The 20626-nt window shown below is 43.0% G+C and overlaps 1 protein-coding gene across 3 annotated transcripts in view; it reads right to left on the bottom strand.

Annotated features, from left to right (window-relative positions):
• The window catches only part of TSHZ1 (teashirt zinc finger homeobox 1), a 79170-nt gene that overhangs the window by 9174 nt on the left and 49370 nt on the right, over nt 1-20626 (bottom strand). The window contains exon 1 of one of the 3 annotated variants that reach the window (XM_024350942.3): nt 2526-20626. This exon is cut by the window's right edge and continues 48027 nt beyond it. The exons of the other annotated variants lie outside the window; for them this stretch is intronic. The gene's annotated coding sequence lies outside the window, so the exon portion shown is untranslated. The remainder of the gene's footprint in view (nt 1-2525) is intronic. 3 annotated transcript variants of the gene reach the window in all.

The raw sequence follows: 20626 nt of genomic DNA, 5'->3' as shown, positions 1-20626 counted from the left end.
GGCACAGGCTCCTGCGCCTCTGGGTTGAGTATTTTCATCCCATTGCTTCATTTAATCTCACAACCCTTTAAGCTAAGTTATCACTGAAACACCTATTCCACAGGAAAGAAAACAGAGTCTTGGGGAAGTTGACCGACTTCCCCAAAGTAACACAGGAAACAAATGATGGAAACATGATTTGAAAGCGAGTCACTGACTCCCAGCCCTGGTCTTTCCCCTTTGCCACTATCGGGATCAAGTTATTTTCTTTTGTCTCATTAACATCTAAATGCCAGAGAAGATATGGAGTAAATGTTTTTGAATGAATGAATGACCAAAAGGAATTCTGTATTAAGTATTTAGAACAGCCATTATGTGCCAGACACAGTGTTATAAATGAGAGAATCTCAAAGAAAAAGAGTAAAGGGAGAGAAATGTTAAAACATTGATGCTCTTTAGCCCAATCATTTTATTTTTTGAAGTTAGCCTAAGAAGTTAATATGAAATGCAGAAAAAGCTTCATGCACAAAGATGTCCCTTATACAAGATGTCCTTTTACACACATAAAACTTGCCACTGTCTAAATCTTCAACAATAAGGAGTAGTTACATGAACTAGTGTTTATTCCCAGGATGCAGTATCCTTCAAACATGAGAAAGTATGTTTTAATGACATGGAGAAAATCATTAAATGAAAAAAGCAGAAGACAAAATTATATACACAGTACAAAGAAAAAATCCTTTTCAAAGAATGTCACAGTGTTATTCTATCTAGATAATAAATACACAAGTTATTTATCATTGAATGAAGTGGTTTTTCACGAATATCTGTATTTTTGAAATCTTCAATATTTTCAGTTCAGCCAACATGGACTAGCCATTGAACACCATTACTGGAATGAATTTGCTAGAAGCAAATTTTCACGGAACGTCTACCAGCCGCAGCCACAGCCAGCAGTCAGATCCCGGGAATTGGGGAGCACGGAGAATGGCGGGGCCCAGCCCGGGGCAGGAATGTTGCGAAAGGCTTTATTAATTGTTACTGTGTTTTAATGTTAAAAATGAAAGGGGATTTGGAACCATCAGGGATGCAGATGGTGTCTGGGTTGAGAACATGAGTGAGCTCCTGCCCCGCACTGCCAGAGAGGCTGTCCTGGGCTGCTCTGCCCCAGTTCCCCCAGGTCCCCAACCACAGTGGCCGCCTCCCACCGTCCTCCTGCTCCAGCTCCTCAATTCCACAGCCACTGCAGGGGGTTCTCCATCCAGCCTTCCCATGGGAGGGGCTGCAGTGTCTGACAAACAGGAGGGCCGGCGGCTCACCCACACACAGTTGTCACCATGCTAGGCCTTAGCTGATGGGGTTTGCTCACTGCTGTCCTTGCCCTCTGAACCTTCTGGCATTTATACTTTTATCATATACTCTTCCAGTTTATTGAATCCTGATCATCTTCTATTTTTCAGCTATTTTACTATTCTACTACGTTCTTTTAGCTCATCATATCTATTTTTTTGACTAGCTAAACTTTTCCCCTCTAACTTACAAGAGATGCGAGGAAGCATAAACCTTCAAGACAGCTGGGAGGACGGCCTCCCTTCCACCCCACATCACTGGGCACCATTTCTCACTAGCCCGAACCCACGCTCCTGACCCCGAGCAGCTCTCCTGTCCCCCTCGAATAAAGCACATCCTCACCATTCTCCCACCACCCCGGTCCAGGGGCCCTGAGGCTGAAGTGCTGGTCAGAGTGGCCTCTTGTCTGAAGCTCTTGTGACCATGGAAGGGAACAGTCTTTGGGACAGCCACAGACATTAGTGGGTGCAAGGGACTCAACGGCCCCGCAGACGGAGGTGGGCAGGAGGGCGTCCCATGAAAGACTCCATATTAAATCTGTGACTGACTGCCGGCCTCACCTTACCCTCTTCCTCGCATCATTCCAAGACCCTTCGAGGCCTGGCTTAGTTCCAAGGACTCCATAATAATACAAATAATAATAGTAACTGGAGCCACAGCACCACCTCCAGACGACCACCTCCAGCAGCCAGCACTGGAGGACCTGCACTTCTGATCTCCCCTGTCACAGCTGAGTGGCCAAGGACCCTCCCGAGGCTCAACCAGGCAGCAGCAGGCCAGGCTCCAAGCAGCCTCTGCCTCCCTCCACCCCCGGTCTTTCACGGTGCACTGAGTCTTCTGGTTCTTCTGCCCCCACAGACCCCCAACAAGGGCCCGTACCCTTCCAAAACTGGGGAGCAGGCAGAGAGCACCAGATCCCAGGGCCAGAATCCCTCAGAAGGACTGAAAATCAACAGAGTTTCATTTTAAGAGTTTAGGACCTGGGGAGAAGGCGGCCAGGAGTCACGGGACAAAGCCTGAGATAGGAGAAATTCCAACCCAGAACCCAGGTGCCTCCAAACAGGAGCAACCCAGCACCTTGGCCTCCGTACTAGGCAAGGAAGGAGTGCTTGGATTTTGCTAAGTCTGTATCAGGGAGGAATGTGCCAAATCACTTTGGGAAGCCAGCCCCCCTCCAACCCACCCCCAGGCTATACCTGTCACACACAGCGAGGTCCACTAATCCACCCTGGATGTGTGCAGGGGTGATCCAAAGGGGTGCTCCCCAGGAGCCTGGGCCTGAAAAGACAGAGTGAACTGGGGTGGGACTGACACCCCAGTGGTTCGCCTCTATGGGGCTTATACTAACGTGGCCATTGCTGTGGTTTCTTTAGTAGAACAGATCCCCTCACCCACCCCCTTAGCGTGGCAGAAGGAGAGAGAGATGGAAGGTACGGATTTGATGTCTGGAGAGCATGGTAGGAGCCCAGGCTCAGATACATACACACAGTGTGACCCGATACACTCACTCGCTCCTTGGGACCTCGGTTTCCCCACTGGAACAACCACTGTCCCCACTGGAACAATGTCTTTTGGGGTTATAGGAAGTATTTATGGCAATGACAGAATCATCATCATCAGTATGTGGCCCAACTGTGTGCTTGTCAGCTGCTGTGGTCTGAATGTTTGTATCCCCGCCCTCGAATTCCTCTGTTGAAATCTAACCCCCCACAGTAATGGCAGAAGGAGGTAGGGCCTTTAGGAGCCACCAGGAAAGAGCCCTCAAGAACAGCATGAGTGCCCTTATTTTTTAAAAGGCTCCAGAGAGCTGGCTTGCCCCTTCTACCACATGACGACACAGTGAGATGACACCATCTACATACACACAGGAGGCAGGCCCTCCTCACCAGCTCCCAGATCTGCTGCTGCCTTGATCTCCCACCTCCCAGGCCCAGAACTGTGAGTAATACAAGTCTGTTGCTCACAGTCCACACACAGCCACACAGTCTACGGTGCTCTGCTACAACAGCCTGAAGGAACGAGGACGGCTGCTCCTCCTCCTCCTCACACCCCACAGACTCACAGAATGAATCAGAAAACATCCTGCACACAGATGTGCCATCGTCCTGTGGCTATGGGAACCTGCTTAGCTTCATGCCACTCAAATAAATGGGAACAATGGGAACAAAATGATGATATGCCCATCCCAGCCCAAGCCCATCCCTTCAGTTAAGACTGAAGCTGAGCCCGCATCCGTCTTAATTGTTGTGTAGATGGTGCTCCGACAGTCAGATGTGAAATTCGGGCCATGGACCGGCTGGGCCCTTCTTGTTCTTCTTTTCCCCGTGCCTGCCTTTCAGAGGCTTTGCTGATGATTAGAGCGTCTGCCAAAGAACAGAGGAAGGAAGAGAGAGGTGGGGAAACCCACACCAGGCAGAAATGCTGTTCCTTGTGAAGAGCTCTTTGGAGGCCTGACGGAGGAGGTGGTGGACACAAATGACAGCAATGAGGTCAGGAAACTGTCTACCCAAGCTCTCTTTTCCTCATTAGCACACGTAAGTGAGAGCTGGCTGTGAAAGACAAATGGATGTTCAAAAGTGACAAACACAAATGCAGGTCTTCAGTCCCTGCTTGGTGACTGCCTTACAGTAAATACCAAATTTCACTATTGTATTGCCACCTGGTGAAACTATATAATCTTACCAAATTACATGTTTATCTAAATCAAACTATTTTGCAGACTGGCAAATGTGATACCCATGAACAGATGGCCATTATATCAAAATACATTTACTCCAAGGGGCCAATTCACAAAAGGGGCCTCCCCACACCTAAGTGATGAATGTACAGCTTCGATTCATTGTAGAATCTTACGAAACAGACTTTCTTCCAAAGTTATAATTGATCACTCATAAAGTAACGTCACCTTCGTTATGGAGAGAGCAGGTGGTTTTGATGAAAGTTAGAATACGCTGGGAAACAAAAAAAATGCACAGAGAGCAGACCCAGGCAGAGTGTGGCCCTTCCTCATCAGGAAAGAAGGTAAAAATACAATATACGCACTAATTTACTAACATCGTTCTGATTTCTTGCAGGAAGACTGACACCCTGCCAAGCAAAGCTGAAAGGCTACTTTTGCTCTGACATGATAGAAAAAAAAAAAACAATAGAAACAATTTTTAAGAATTTCAGAGTCTGCAAATAAAATGACCTAATGGCTTTTCCCAATTCTAATTTTAATTAGGAATCCACAGGTAACTGTTCTAAAACAAACATAATTTCTTCTTTCTCTCACTGCCCCTGAATTCAATTTCAAGTTAAGTGGGGAATAAGAAAACTAATTTAAGACCCTCTCGCTGTTCCCAATAAGCACTTTAGGTGTTAATCTTTTGTCTAGAGTTTGTCAACAATGTACTTAACAAGTAGCACAAATCAGAGCTTAAACCGTATGTAAAAGATGAAAAACTTTGATTTTCAGTGGTGTCAGGAAGAAAAAGAGGACATTATATGAGAATCTTAAAAAATTAAAAGAAGTTAAAATAAAGTGAGAAGAGCAAAAAGCAAGTGACACTTCTATGCATCTGAGAGAGCACGTGGCTGTTTGCTGACTACTGGAGTGCATGTTAACACATGGTGGAAATGTTCTCTTACTCCAGAAACCAAGCTAGTCATCCCCAAGACCTGCATACCCAATGACCTGCACTCAAAACATCAGCCGATTTCAGTTTTTACCCCCATGTCTGGGGAAAGATAAATCCTACCCTGAAGCAGTCTGATGACTCCGGGTCTACAAACCCAATATTAGCCAACACCAGGTTCCAACTTGGTACTATCTGACCCCCTGAAACTAAAAAAGGACTTTCATCAGCCAGGGTAGGGCTCGCCCCGATGAGAAACATTTAGAAATCCAGAGAGGAGACTTGTGCATGGCATACCTCTTCAAATGGCTGAAATGAGTGTAAAGAAACGTAACGCAGATTAAGTACCGGCTCGTTCTCTGACTACATGCTGCCAGCCATCACCAAGAACTACAAACAAACGTCGCCAAATCTACTGCTGCCTGATAACCCAGCTACCTTCACAGCACTGCACGCTGTACTCTTGCAATACTTTAACACAAAGTTTATTCCAAAAAGGTGAACTTCTACAGGCCTTTCCAAGGGTCTCAGAGGATGGGAGTGAGAAATCAAGGAGTGAAGGGGTCTTCCACAGTCTCCAAAACCCACAAAGGGCTTATGTCTCAGAATATGTCTCCATTTTAAAAGCCAGTAGCTTATTCCCATAAACACACAGGAACAGAAGAGAAATGGGAATGCCAGCCTCTAGGCCGTCACGGCATGGATGTAGGCAAGTGGCAAGGACGTGTACCAGGCACCTGTGCTGCTACTGATGGGAGACTAGCACTAACATCCAGCACAGGGTTAGGAGAACTTTTATCTTTAAAAGTGGCTACGGACAGAAATTATTTATCAGTGTGATGAACCATGAGCTAACACATCCTGCATAATTGTCTCTATACTTGAATGGAAACCATATAGAGGGTAACATGACACCTGACTTTACTTAAATCCTATTAGTAACAATATTTGGTGTCTGAATCAAAAGTTATATCAACACTATCATGACAGAAAATAAAATTCTTTATCTTAATAATTAGGTTTATTTTTACTATTATCAGTGAATTCTCATAACTGCTTTACAAGATGCCGTTTTTAAAAAAAATTACTTTGGCAGAGAGAGAGACAGACAGACAAAGATATAGAGAGACATAACAACTTACAAGTTTAGCTAATTATTTGTGACAATCCTTTGTTTTCATTATAAGCTACAATTTTCCAAAAATCTTTTGTTTTCACTATAAGCTACAGTTTTCTAACAGTCTTTAGTTCTTATGGGTACAAATGTACTGGAATATATTATGATATTTGTAGAAATGCTTATTTCTAGTGATTAACCTATCAGAATATCCTTTACCAGGGGAATGAATACAATCTTTTAGACTAAAAGATTTTTATAAGAGAGGCCACTGAATCACAGAAAATAGTCACCACCTCTGCATTTTCTCCACTACACCCTCACCGCTGGCGTCACCAGCCCCCCACCATCACCCCACCTCCACCTCATGAAAATCTGATGAATGAGTAAGCTTGAAAATGGTAACTGCAGTATAAAATTCTTCTTTTACAATTACGTATAGAAATAAATGACATTTTTCCCCATCAAATAAAACAAAGACTCCAGATCATCATTTTTGCTATTTCTTTTTGTGTCAAAACAGCTTTGCCATCACTCCCCCACCCTTCCTGAGCCTAGCACGATGGTGCAGAATGTGACAGTGTGAGCGTGTACAGTGTGTCCTGCCATCGGGGGGACACGCACAGCACCCTACAGACTGCAAGGAACCGTATGAACCAGCAAGCACCAGCAGCCCAGGAGGAGGCGCCGCCGGCCTTCACGTGCATGCACGTGTGGGTGGATGTGGGTGTGCGAGTGCACGCATGTGTGCACACAGGTGTGAGTGTGTGCAGGTGAGTGTGTATGTGCATGGGTGTGAATAAAAAATTTAAAATTATATAGGCCCTACCATTCCCAAAATGGAAATGGGACAACTGGATCTGATGGTTAGACTTCATTCTTTAATTAAATCTTGTTAATATTTTTTGTCATAAAATGTGCCTTCTGGATGCCAATGTGTCCCTGAAGATATGCTGTCATCCTGAGCAACATGAAATTCTGTGTGTTCTAATGTGAGTGGACATAAGGCAATGTATACGGTCCCTGTTAGAGCCTCATATGACACCAACAATGTGTGAGCTGACGGTTTACAACGTAAACACACATACACCGTCTGAAAAACATTTTCATCTCAAATTGTAATTATATGAGGCACAAACATCATATCTTTAGCAAATCAGATAAAAATTATGTTTCTCAATTTGTAGCCCAACATTGTTTAAAATATCTTTGTTTCTTTAAAGAAAACAAGACTCACTCTAGTCAACAGTCATTTTTAGGGATGGGTGAGAAGTGACAGCTGTATTTGTTTTTTAATGGCTAAATGTGGTAAAGTTGCAAATTCCCTCGAGTCTTAATAACACTGGCTCTGAGCAATTAGGTTTGTATTCTCCCCGAACTTGCATCTTAATCTGTACCCCAATTATGCACAAAATAAAGGTGTTTTCTTAAACCATCCTGTTTTATATTCCATAAGAGGCGAACACTCCCAGAACGCTGCCTCACTGTTATCGCTGCTCTGTGGATAGATGAACAAGTGTGGGTGCTTTGCTAAAGAGCTGAAGCAACAATAGAAGAAAGGCTTCCCTGAACATGCTCTGCTTTCTAAAAGTCAGCTTCAGATCTATGCTGAAAAATCTAGCAGACACCCCAAATACCCACACGCACTATGGAACATCCGTGTACCCCATCTCTTCCTCCTCGGTGGCAAAATATCCTGATGAAAAGCAGAAGGTGTGTCCCCTTCATAAAAGGTGCTCAGCTTTTGCAATGTTCCCAAATTTGGATGTTTGGAATCATTGGGATATTAGCATTTAATATGACAGGCCAGCTGACTAGGTGTTTCCATTTCTAACTCATCTGGATAGTAAATAACACAGTCTACATAGGAGAAAGGTAGCAATACTGGAAAATACAATGTTCAATTGCAGCATTTTAGAATGAAAATATGTTGAACAACCCACATTAACATACTTGGATTGACAACGACGCTATAGGACACGTATTCCCCTTGCTAGATGACCTGATATTCTCTCTAGAAGGAGAGTACAAGTATAGGGATACAGTGACAAGGAATTGAGTTCCAACTTAAATTCTTTTTAAATAGCACTAGCAAGCCAAGTGAAATGGCTCTTCTTCACATGAACAACTTAAAGAAATAAAGTGACTCTCTAGGCAAAGAGAAGGCCACTCTGAAAGAGGATTATTTCCAATTACAAAGAAATGAGGAAAATACCAGTTCTCCTTCCTCCCTTTAAGTTTTAGCAGAGTCCTAAGAAATCTAGTAGAATCACCCTGTGGTTTTGCCCAGCTGAAGATGAGCCTGGCAGGCAGCCCATCAGAGGGGTGCACACAGATCCCTGGCCCTCCTCCCCTCTTTCCCTCTCATCCTCCCTTAGAATGAAAAGAGCACGTTATTAGCAAAGGTCTGCAAAGGAGACCAAGGCACCTCGTGTGCCGGCGCAGTTCTGCAGGATTCTCATCTCTCAGACCTGCGTGCTCTTCCTCTTCTATCTGATAAACTATACATCCGAGCATTCTCATTAGGGCTCCCATCACCAAAGGGAGTGGAGATGAATCAGTCTATGCCCCCTCCCCTCTCTGCTCTGTCGAGATGATTTCATTGAAATGTTCATTTTCATCCCTGCTGGCAACATTGGAATGGAAGTATTTAACCTGTTTCCATTACTTATACAAATTACCATTATGGGGTAGGACAGATGTTAGAATCACGCCACATAACTGACTTCCATACATTCTTTACAGGAAGCGAGTGGAGAAGGAAGGCAGCTAGATCATATTATCCGGGCTTAATAATGTTCTCTCTGTTACCAGATTCATTAACTTCGCACATCAGCATTTCGCTTTCTTTCTTCGTGGAAATTCCCAGGCTAGTTGGACTCATTTAATTTGGAGAGAGAAACCTTTGTCAGTGATAATGTTTTGATCAGGTGCGTTAAGGGGGTGGGGAGGGGACCAGGAAGCGGGAAGGGGGGAGGGGCAAGAAAAAAGAAGAGGGGGAAGAGGAAACAACCTTGTCGAAAATGCTACCTTCCCAACATGAATGATAAAAGAGAAGTCAGTTAGAGACGCGGGGACTCAAAGATGGCTGTCACTTCAGATAGGCACGGGCACAACTCACCTAGACAGGTGACACTTTGGTGGAGCAAAATCCTGCTGCATTATTGAGCACACCAGGGATGGGGCTCAGGAAGACGCAGGCCCAGGGTGCCTGGGGCACCCAGAGAAGTGAATTCTGCAGGTGAGTGGATTTCACTCTTCATTTGCATCCTTGAGTGAAGCGAGAGATAAAGTTTCCCAGCTAAAAAGATGGAAGAAGGTGCTTCAGTCCTAGTCTGGGTTCAAGCCTCAAGCATTCTTCACAGTATTCCTCCTTGATCTATCCAAAGGAGAGGCTGGAGGGATGCCCACTTAACGAGGTGATACACAGGGCCCTTATGCTAGTCATTACTTGCATTTTCAAAAATTTAGTATAAACAATTCCTAGTCTAAGGATATTTTCTCCTATTTCTTCTGATCAGCTGCCTGTGAGGTCCCTGAGTCCACGCTGCAACCACGTCTCTAGACACAGACTATAAGTGGGATTCCTGGAGAATGCACAAGGTTTGGGTAACACAATTTCTAAAATAAATGATGCATTCATGGGGCATAAGAAACAAAACAAATTCTATCCCTTTTGTTTCTGCAGGAAAGTCTCTTACTGAGACCAGCTGAAGCAAGCACAGGTCCTCAACTCCCAACTTTTAACTTCATTTCCGTGGTTCTCTCTTTCCCTTCGGCCTCCTTTGGTTCTGCTCATGAAAATGCTTGGAGAACAATGTTGAGTGTGCTTCACTTAATGAAAACAGAGGGGGAAAGAAAAGATTCAGAAAAAAAGAAAATACACTAAAAAAATCTAAACTACACCATGGGAGTGGGCTAAACAGTGGAAGTTATTAAAGTCAAGTCAGAGTAGGAAAAAAGGATGTTTGATGCTAACAGTCCCTAAATACTCACGACAGTAGCCTGAAAGAAAACAGTATACACATGCAAATATATTCTCTGTAGAAAGGGTAAAAAGCCCACTCCAATCATCAGAAGCAATTTTTTTTCAGTGGCAATATTGAAATCTAATCTCAAATAGGAAGAAAATATATTCTTGGATAATGATCCACCTGGATAGAGAAGGGTATTTTCCCAGCACACTTGTAATTTATTTGGGAGGACTATATTTGAGAGAAAAAAATTATTTGTTCTTGGATAAACATTTCATACCCACAGAATATCTGCTCAACCAGCGTTATGCTTTGCATTAAAATGTCATTGAATAATAACAAGTTAATATCTGTTGAACCCTTCCTCTGGACCAGCCACCATCGTAAGTACTCTACATGTATTAACTGTGTTAGCTCCTCACCGACACTACAAGGGGAAATCCTATTTCACTCTCTATTCCTATATGGGAAACTGAGGCACAGAGGTTAAGTGAGGTGCCCCGGGCCATGCCATCAGTAAGACAAGGAGCAGGGGCTTTACCTAGATGGTCCACCCCACAGCCGGGGGTGGACACACAACCTGACACACAACCATAATGCCGCAATGGGCCATCTCTATCAGCAACTGTAAGTGGCATGAGTTTAAAACTGATTCCAATTTCGGAATAGGCTGTTTGCAAAATCAGGTTCTTGTCTACACGAAAGTCAACAAAACTGGTCTTGGGTAGTTCTCCCTAAAAGTTCTGGTCACATGTATCCGCTATGACAGGCTACAGAGGACACTATTTTCAGGACTGCCATTTATGGGATGGCTACAAAGCCCTGTCGGAATCTGTTTCCAGCCACGTCGACTCAGGCTTCATCACAGAGACAGAAGGTAGAACGGTGGCTGCTGGGAGCCAGGGGGGCTGGGAACGAGGGGTACTGTTCAATGGGTACCGAGTTTCAGTTTAGTTTGAGAAGATGAAAAAGTTCTGGGAATGGATGGGGTGGTGATGGCTACACAGCAATGCAAATGTATTTAATGCCACTGAACTGTACGCTTAATAAGAGTTAATATAATTTTATATATCATATCAATTTTGTACATTTTACTACAATAGAAAAATAAGAGGATCAAAAATGTCTGTTTCCAACTACACCAGCCAGGCTCCCTCTGTGGAGTCAGCTCTGCTCCACCCGACAGCTGCCCCTCGACAAACAGGCTCCAGCATTGCCACCTGCCAGCCTTCAGGGCCCTCCCCCAACTTGCCCCAGCTCATGATTCCCCCACACCCTGCAGCCACTTAATCATAGCACAGGGGAGGTAACCACGGGTCTAGTGATCTGTCTTCCTGCTGGGCCAGGTCTCCTTGAGCACAGAACAACATCTTAGTGGACCTTGGATCCTGGCAGCTAACATGGTGCCTGGAACAAAGTAGCTGTTCCATAACTACAGGCTGGATAGTGAATTAAAGAATGAGCAGACGCTGCATGTAATCCAAAGCAAAGCGATGCAGATAAATGCACTGAAGCTGTGGCTTTTTTCCATACATGTGATGTAAATTTCCATGTGGCCCAATCACCTGGGAAGGTGAACCCTGCTGTATTAGAGCAGAAATACTTCTTTTATCAATCTCTAGCATAAAATACGTGTTTCCGGAGACTTTTTTAAAAATCGTATTTCCAGTATGCTGGCCACCTAGCCCATGTGGCAGTCAACATGAAGCCTCACTGTCGTCAATCAAACACAGTTCTTCCCAAGTTCTGAAGGCTCTAATGATTTGACTGTGAATAGGAACAACACATCAACTGGAATCATAAAGGGAAGAAAATGGGGTGGAAAAGGGAAAAACAGCCACTCTGAAATCCTGTCTCAGAAGATCCATCTTTCCTGAGTTGTGCCTCCCTTTAAATCAGTAAGAATATCTGTCAGAGACATCGCGCTACACCATTTGGCTGATGTCAAACCTAAATAAACCAGATCAGAAAACCAGCAAGTGGCAGGAGGGAAATGAATGGGCACAGAGCAGTCTCACTGTAACTCGCATGGTTTGCTCGCTGATTTTTTGGGGAGGGGGAGGAGGGAAGTCGTGGCAATCACCGCAGTCATTTGCAGTACTAATGTCCAATTCAGCCTCCTTTCATTCCCCTGATTTAGGTGGTCAGAGTGGTTTTGTAGCCAACACGGGGAAGCTGCGCTGTTTAGCAGGCAGTTTAATGGGAAACTGGCAGTCTTATTTCTTTTCTAGATTTGGTTTGTCACTAGGTCTCCATTACATGCCACTCAGCTTTGATGTCTTTGGACAGGACTGATCAAAAGATGTCATTTGACCTACACAGCATGGCAGAAACTTGGAGAAGTCTCATAAAGCGACACTCTGGCTGTAAATAAAATGACATTATTATTTCCTCTCTCCTATCATGTAGAAAAGCCAATTATGGTAATGCACGGCATGTCAATGAAAATACAGCAATCTTTCTGGAGCAGCGACTGCAGGCATCAGTGCTGCAACTCTCCTTCCTGGGAAAATTTGCCCATTGGAAAATGAAGAGGAAGGAGGTGATAGATGTCTTAAAGACGGTTAATAAAACCCTGGACAGCCAAGAAAAGTGCAAGTCAGCAAAACAATTGGAAGTGCAAAATGCAAACTGTTAAGTTTCCAAATTATCTAATAATTTAATCTTTGCTGATTTATATTCTGTCACCAAAACGGCCAGTATCATGTCCTGCATTTCTGAGCGTTTGACTGACAGGAAGGGCGATTTATATTGCTAATAACCCCCTTCGAACCCACTTCTTCTTAAGGAAGCTGACTCGGAGGGGAGGGGAAATTCTGACCTTGTCCCTGAGATTCATTTAGAAGTTGCAGTCATGAGGTGTAGTGCTGTCTGCCCTGTGTCGAGGAGACGATGTAAAATGTCATACAGGATACTGTGCTGCTATTGTTTCAGAATGCCCGATTTTATGCATCTCCACTTGTGCAAAACATTCACCACCTTTCTCATACTCAAGCATGTGTCAGAACTGAATATGCATACGAAAGGTCTCTCTTCCTCTTTTCAGAAGCATTTCTTATACCCAGCATCATTTCTGTGAGAAACGGCTATCATTTAACAGTACGTGCTTATTCACTCCATTTAGGAAAGAACTGAACTCCTTCCCTCTCCTTTATCCTCTCTCCTCCTAATGTCTCCTCCTAATTCAGAGACACTCGAAGCCTATTGCCCGTGATGTGTTTCAGGACCCACTGGCGCAGCCCCACCGCTGTTTACGGTCTGGAAGCAATGAGCAGCGTTCCATCTCCTTGAACCCCATCTCTGGTTCTTATTCCATATGCCAAACCTCTGAAGAAACCCTTGCCATGAAGCCCACACACAGTGTGGCTGCCTGACTCCACGGTCTATGGGTGAGATGGGGTCTGTCTGTTCTGTGACTATCCTATGTGTCCAAGATGCAGCATCAACCTGTTTTTGGTTGGCATCATTTCTTCAACTCGGAAAAAGACGGCTTCACACCAGCTTTCGCAGGATTATGAGCAGAGCTGCAATGTAAAATAAGGTTTTCCCCCAGAGGACACATTTTAGTATTTCTGTAATCATGGTGTATATTCATTTTAAGAAAAAATAGAGCCATGCAATTTGTGTCCATTGAAATCAAGGAAATAAAGCAATTTTCAGAGCTACTAAGTCTATAACAGAAATAAAAACTTTTTGGCTATGTCAGAAAATTTTGAAAATGCTCTTAATTGTTTGGGTAAAAGAAATTTCATTATGACAAGTCATTTCTAAGCACACACTGCAACCACATCTTTTTTCCCTGCAATTTAATTTTGGTGCATAATACAGTGCAGATTAAATTTAGAAGCTTCATCACATTTTAGAAACTTTAAATAATATTCTTTATGTCAATACTGCCAGGGGCGTAACAAGATCTGACATTTGTAAGGCTACAAATTGCACTGAACACAGTCCCAGGGAGTCCCCGCCAGGACTCAGCGCCCAGCTCCTGCAGGTGATCTATAGGAGCCCACAACTATAGTTCTTGACTCAGGCACCATCAATTGCAGTCTGCAGGTGGTAGGTGAAAGAAAATTTAAGCTGTTCAATTTTAGTGCCACTTTTTGGCTTTCAAAAGACATCCTTACGTTTCAAGAGAATATAAGACTGTGACCTGTTTTCCTATCCTCTGTTGTGCTTCCTGAGGACTGCATTAATTACTATTACTTCTACATACAAGTTGGATTTCTGTTCATGAATATTCTAGCCAAGGTCTGTAAGCAGCTCACACCCACCCCTCCTCGAAGCTCCTGCCTCATTACATGGGGACCTATGTTATCTGCACACGAACTCAATGAAAGGGGACTCTGTGAATTCTTGTTTTTACTTGGAGGCCTAGTATTATCTACAACCTATGATCAATCCACTGCATTGAAGTCAGAGGCTTTCCTCAAAGAGCTACTGTTTGATCTATTCCTAACTTGGAAAGAGAACTCTAGAACAGATGAGTTGACTTCGACAGCTAAGTGTGAGGACAGGGTGAGGCCCTAGCACCGGGCTGCAAGTCTCCTCCCACACCACATGTGTATCATGGGCTGTGGTCTGTCACCCTTCTAGTAAACCTTGTCCAACGGGACAGCATCGATCACTCACCCGGGGATGGGGACCTCTGTGGTCTAGGCTCAGGACACCAAAAAAGGTGAGCAGTGCAGGTCTCTGTGCAGTAATACAATGCTGATACCACTTGCTTTAATTAAGAGTTTCTTCAGGCTAGAAGGCTCGGTTCTTTTCAAAGAACACTTTTGTAAACTGATTCCCAAATCCGACAAGAAAAAAGACAGTGTATTGTTAAGCAATCCTAGAAAAGTGTATTTCAGTAAATATAAGTACTTTATTGCCTTTTAGGTGGGAATTCATGAGATTCGTGTAAGGGGGGAAATAGTAAATTCATCATCGGACAAGAAAATGACAAAGCATTTCTGCATTTCTGAGCTTTGAAGGGGTTTCGTCTAGAAAGTGAGAGGGAATGAGATGGGGGAGAAGCAGATTTATCCACTGGACGTTTCATTCTCTACCCCAATATTAAATTTTATGTGGGGAATCTAGGAGTTTAAAAGCTTCACATTTTTGCGTAATAAAAAAGAAATACAATATCCTGTTGCTATGCACAGTGACACTTTATGCAGCAAAGAAAACCATTCTCCTTAGCTATTCTTTGAAATACGACCTACGACGTCATTTAATTTTTGAAAACCCTAAGGTCATGTAACACACTTTCTCTGTCATTTGTAAGTACATTAACTCAGCGGCCATACGACAGTGAAATTATGATAATGGGTTGCTAAAATGGGTCAGGCAGGCATCGCATTTCATGTTAGCTTCAAACAACCATCAGGACGCAGCCCAAATCAAATATGACAGTAGAAAAGCACAGTTTACTTTTCTTAAAGTGTTTCTACTTACTCAAGCACACACACATGACGAGCCAAAGGAATCCCACCTCAGTGAACTACAAGAAAACATTCCACTCAAAGACAAATTTCTCTTAAAATTCTTTTTTCTTTTTTTGCTTTAAAACTCACAGATGTCGAGATAAAAGGGAAAGAAGAGGTCAAAGTGGGCTGCTTTCCAAAACATTTCTCTACCACGGTCCAAGATTTGAACAAGTGGGATCACATTCTGCATGTAAAATTGCTCTATGAAATTAAAATATTTTAAAACAGAAGCATATTTAACGTACCAATTTAAGCCAAAAAATCTCTCTTAATAACACTTGTTTTGTGCTGAACTCTTGTGAGAAGTGAGAAGAAACAGAAAGTAGAAATTTATTTTAGCTGTGGATAGTACATCTTTGCCTAAAGCGTAATTGAGTAAAAAATGCCTAGAATTCATAACTAGAAATGTTTGTCTCCTCAATGTCAAAATATGCCTTATAAAATAACAGATTTGACACTAAAGTTTAAGAATAAACTTTTAAAAAGACATTTAAGTATGCACACCCTGATAAGCTTATCCTGACTCGCTTCCATAATCCCGTATCTACACAGTTCCTTCCCTTGAACGCAGTAGCTGGCCTTCAGTTGGCCCAGGTATCATGCTTCTGATTCAGGAGACCCTGCCAAAGAACTCCACCTCACAGCACAATCACCTTGGGCTCAGAATTAAGTTGCTAACTACCTATGTATCAGAGTGCAATTCCTTTTAAATAGCCCTTTCCCTTTCTTCTCCTTCTCCTACACTTAAAAAAAAAAAAATCTGTCAGTGTAATAGTTCCTGGGAGAATGCTAAGCATGAGGTTGATGAACACAAAGGCATAGAAACACCACCCGCATGCAAAAGTTATCTGAACGGCAGAGATAATTGCTAAAGTAATTATTTTGATAGAAGCCAGCTGAAAGCTTCTGTAGTGTATTTTACTATTCCCGTTAAGGGTAAACTATCCATTTCAGATATATGCTATCCACGAACATATTTACTGGATGACATTTTGTTTTCAATTTCTTTTTGGAAAAATAATCATATCAAAAAGCAGGGACTTAAAGAGGACAGCCAGCTAAATATATTTTTAACACATACTTCTGATTATTGTACTATAATCTTATAAATGAGTGGCACTATGTGATCTTATGAAGCAATATCTCCAGTCTATAAAATAACGCTGCATTTATAGCAAAGAGAAAAAACATAAAGGATATTCTGGACTATTCTATGGTTAGCATCAGCTTCAGCTCCTTGAAACGGGTGGAGTTGATGGACAATGGAATAGAATGTAGTATAACTACAGTAGCCTTGAGCAAAGACACAATTATAGCTGAAAAGCATCTTAGATGCCTGACTGTTGCTAGCATCATGGTATAAATCAACAGTTGCTTCTTTCCTTTTCCTCTGCAGCTTCCTCCCCTCCAAATTCAAAACACAGAATCTTCCAGTATCAAAAACTTAGTAAAAGGTCATTTTGTTTTCCTCAATACTATAAAAATAGCATAACTGGATCTGACATCCATATGTAAATCAGCTCAAGAAAACACTGATTTTCCTTCACACCGAATTATTGTATCTGTATGAAATGTTGATACAAACAACACAACAAACAAAAAATACCATCTCTGTGGTTTAATCCCAAGATGAAATAAGAAACATAGACATATTGAACATGGTTACTGTCTCTTGGCACCATCACTAAAGCAAACCAGTTCCTTAACTGATAAGTACATAATTTAATTATGTTAAGAGTTAGGAATGCTAACATTCACTTGCAAGAAAAGGGATTTATAAAATATACAACAAGGTGTCAGAGAATATATTGATTATTGATAACTTATTTATACCGATATTTAACACAAAACAAATGGGAGTATGTCTCTATGAGACTGAGAAAGAACAAAGGAGACATTATTTAAATGGTAGTGACGTAAATGGAAGTGCAGGTAGACCTAGCACTTCACGGTCCTCAAAAAGGTGTCATAAGTCAAAGCGATAAAAGTTGAATTTGGTTTCACCCTAGAAATAATCTTAGCTTGCTAGATTACATTCCAGATGATTTTATGCCCTGAATTTTTTTAAAAAAAGATATGACCACAAGTAACATGTTTAATCAAATATTTAACGAACCTGCATACTGAATAGTATGAAGCTTCCTGACGCACAACACATTGACTGTGGAGGCAGCATGGCTTAAGAGAAAGAGCTCTGGACTGTTACCCAGAAAACCGGCCTCTTGTCTTAATCATACGACACTGCTGGGAAACTTGAAGAGGGTCCATAAACTAGCCTGAGTCTCTGTGTCCTCATCAATGAAAATGGCAGGGTTGGAGCAGATGATCTCTAAAAACCACTGTGACCTGAAAATGTTCTCTGAGCCCCTTGAAGGTCAGAAGCACAATGCCATGTACAGGGTACAGATGGAAGAGAGGGTGGTAATGCTTCTCAAGGAGAAGAATGGAGCCTCCCTGAATCTAAATAGATTTCAAAAGGCACAGGAAGAGGAAAGACGCTGAGAAGAGGGACTATATAAGGGGAGGCATGGCCACCAGAGACTGTGTGGCACTTGGAAACAGAGAAGTGCCTTGCTGCCAACCCAGAGTGAAGGCTGCATTTGCTTTTGTTATAACAGGACCACTCTTGAGGCCAGATATATGCTTAATGCAAGTGTATTTTATAGAGAATAAATACTATTTTCTCAGGTTTAAAAGAACAAACCTGATGGTCCTAGCCAAGAGGCCAATTGACGATTTACATTCATATCATAAGCCTGTAAGCCACACTCTCCGTGTCTATATAGGCTATAGTCTGGGTAGCACCTGTAACAATGCTTGGCACACACTTGGTGAATATTTGTTGAATAAATAAAAGAAAAAAGATAGAAAAGCATATACAATTATCTTTAATATGACTCAGTGTCATGTAGTACAACACAGTACCTTACTTCATCATTCCTGCCATGGTCTTTTGTTTGTTTGTTTTGTATTTTTTATAGTATCACTAAAGGGGAAGGCAGCTCCTTAAGGTCTATAGTGACCACAATCTTCTGGTAACCTATTGGAGCAAAATAAATGCTTTCTGAGAAATCAGGAGTTTTGCTTCACCAAGCTCTTATTTCAGTGTAAATTTCTTCCTAAAAAGGAAAGCCTCAGAGACCAGTTTTGCATCTCTCAACTGGCTCTGAGAGTCTGTCAGCTTTTTCAGGCCACCATCTCATCGAAACCAGCAGCTTCCCCCTGCACTCTGAAGTCACACCAGGCACAACCCCTGTCTCCTGGAGAGAATACAGGTCACTCCTCCAACTCTTCCTTCTCAACACCAAAAGCCTCAAGGGTTTGGCTTGAATCATGGCCAAACGCCATATGAGTTGTAGCTACTTATTTGCTTGTTCATTACACTTTAAGTTGATTTGTAAGGTTATCCTATATGGAAATTAACATGCACCCCCGACGTCAAAACTCTCATTTGATTTCAAATACCCAAAAGCAAGTCTTCTCATTTCAGCCAAAGGTCCTACAGCATTCAAATGATGACAGCAGCTCTTAGAAGTGCACTGTGACTTCCTCTTATCAGTCATTTAAGAACTGAATACACTATGTAACTATGAAATGAGAAATTATGTTGTAAACAAGATAGAACCAGAAGCCTTGAAGAAAGCCACACCGAACTCACAGGCTGCGCACATGTCAATCTGGGCAGCAGCCCCTGCTGGAAGCAGTGGCCACCCTCTTGCTCTGTGGCTGTGCTGAGGGACTGAGGCTTTCTCACCTCTGGTCGTCTCATCCAAGGTTGAGCTGATGGTCGTAGTGCATGGGTCAGGCCATGTATCAAAGGCACCAGTATGAGCTGACAAGACTCCTGACATTCTTTAGAGAATGTCTTTCTGTAAAGAGGTGACTGTTGTCCTTCAAAAGAATCATCCTGGGAAGGCCATAAATGTGTTACAATGATGTTGTCATGAGTCAAAGCATTTTTGGAAGGTCTCTATGGCAGAATTAGACAGCAAGTCTCTTAAGAGATACAGTTCTCTTACCTACTGTCCCAAATCCTCCACCCTTTCCCATCTCTCCTTTACTTTTCCTACTTGGCGGGGCAGTAGTCCTTAGAGTTGTTTGTCAACACTCTGGTCCTGCTCCTCCGGGTACATCGCGGAACTGGACTTCTCTGTCTCCGTGGGAGGAGATGTGGCCAATGAAACGTGAGCGGAAGTGATATAGTTTCACTCCTGGGGGAAGCCCATACACCCCACCATGCTCCTCCTGGCCGAGATCCACAGCCAGGAAAAAGGGATGCACATCCCATGGATTGAGAAATGTCCATCCATTTTCCTTTGACATTAGAGTTCCTGTAAAGAGAGTAGGTACAAAACTAAGAGAGCACCTGAAGTCAAGCCGCCTGTGGGTGCCTCGAACTTGGAGAGGTAAGGCTTCCCTGGTATATCACCACCACGGCCATAAGCTTGGGTCTGATGCCTGGGCATTCAACCAAGGCGTGTTTCACATCAATGTCGACTGAAGGAGTCACAAAGGCAAAACTGAGGAGCATCCAGGAAACTCCCAGTGAAAAGGCCGGGGCGGTGGTCCTCCCCTCACCTCCCCAACTCTGCCCTCTGCACACCTTTATGAAGATCAGCCAGCAGCTGCCTGTGTCTCTCTAGTGCAGGACAGACAGCCTGAACTTTATGCACAATACTGGGCTATGACAAAATAGAAGGAAAAGATGACTTCGTTCACAGACACAGACAGAGATTCTGCTGGTGCTCTTCTGCATATTCCAAAACCATTTACTGAGCTTCTGCTACTTGGCACCAGACTACTTCTGCGGGGAATACAAGATGAAGACTGTCTTTGTCTTCATAGAACTTAAAGGTAGGATGTGAAAAAAGGAAACCTTCAACCCATTTTAATACACAACAAAATGCCATAAGCAATATCCTAGAGTATAGGCTGAATGCTGGGGAAAATGCAAAAGCGGGAGATATTTTTCTTTTGTCCAGGAAGATAAAAATAAATATTTGCTATTGAAATGAATTCACATGTTAGTGACTGAAGGCCAGGGAAACACGAGAAGCCGCAGGCTAAGAGGCTGGCCTGGGGCACAGAAAGAACCCCTCCGGGGCCAGGCCTGCC

The sequence above is a fragment of the Pan troglodytes genome, chromosome 17, assembly GCF_028858775.2.
Source record: "Pan troglodytes isolate AG18354 chromosome 17, NHGRI_mPanTro3-v2.0_pri, whole genome shotgun sequence".
Taxonomy (NCBI): Eukaryota; Metazoa; Chordata; class Mammalia; order Primates; family Hominidae; genus Pan; species Pan troglodytes.
Note: the sequence above shows the minus strand (reverse complement) of the source record. Positions and strands in the feature narration are given on the sequence as shown.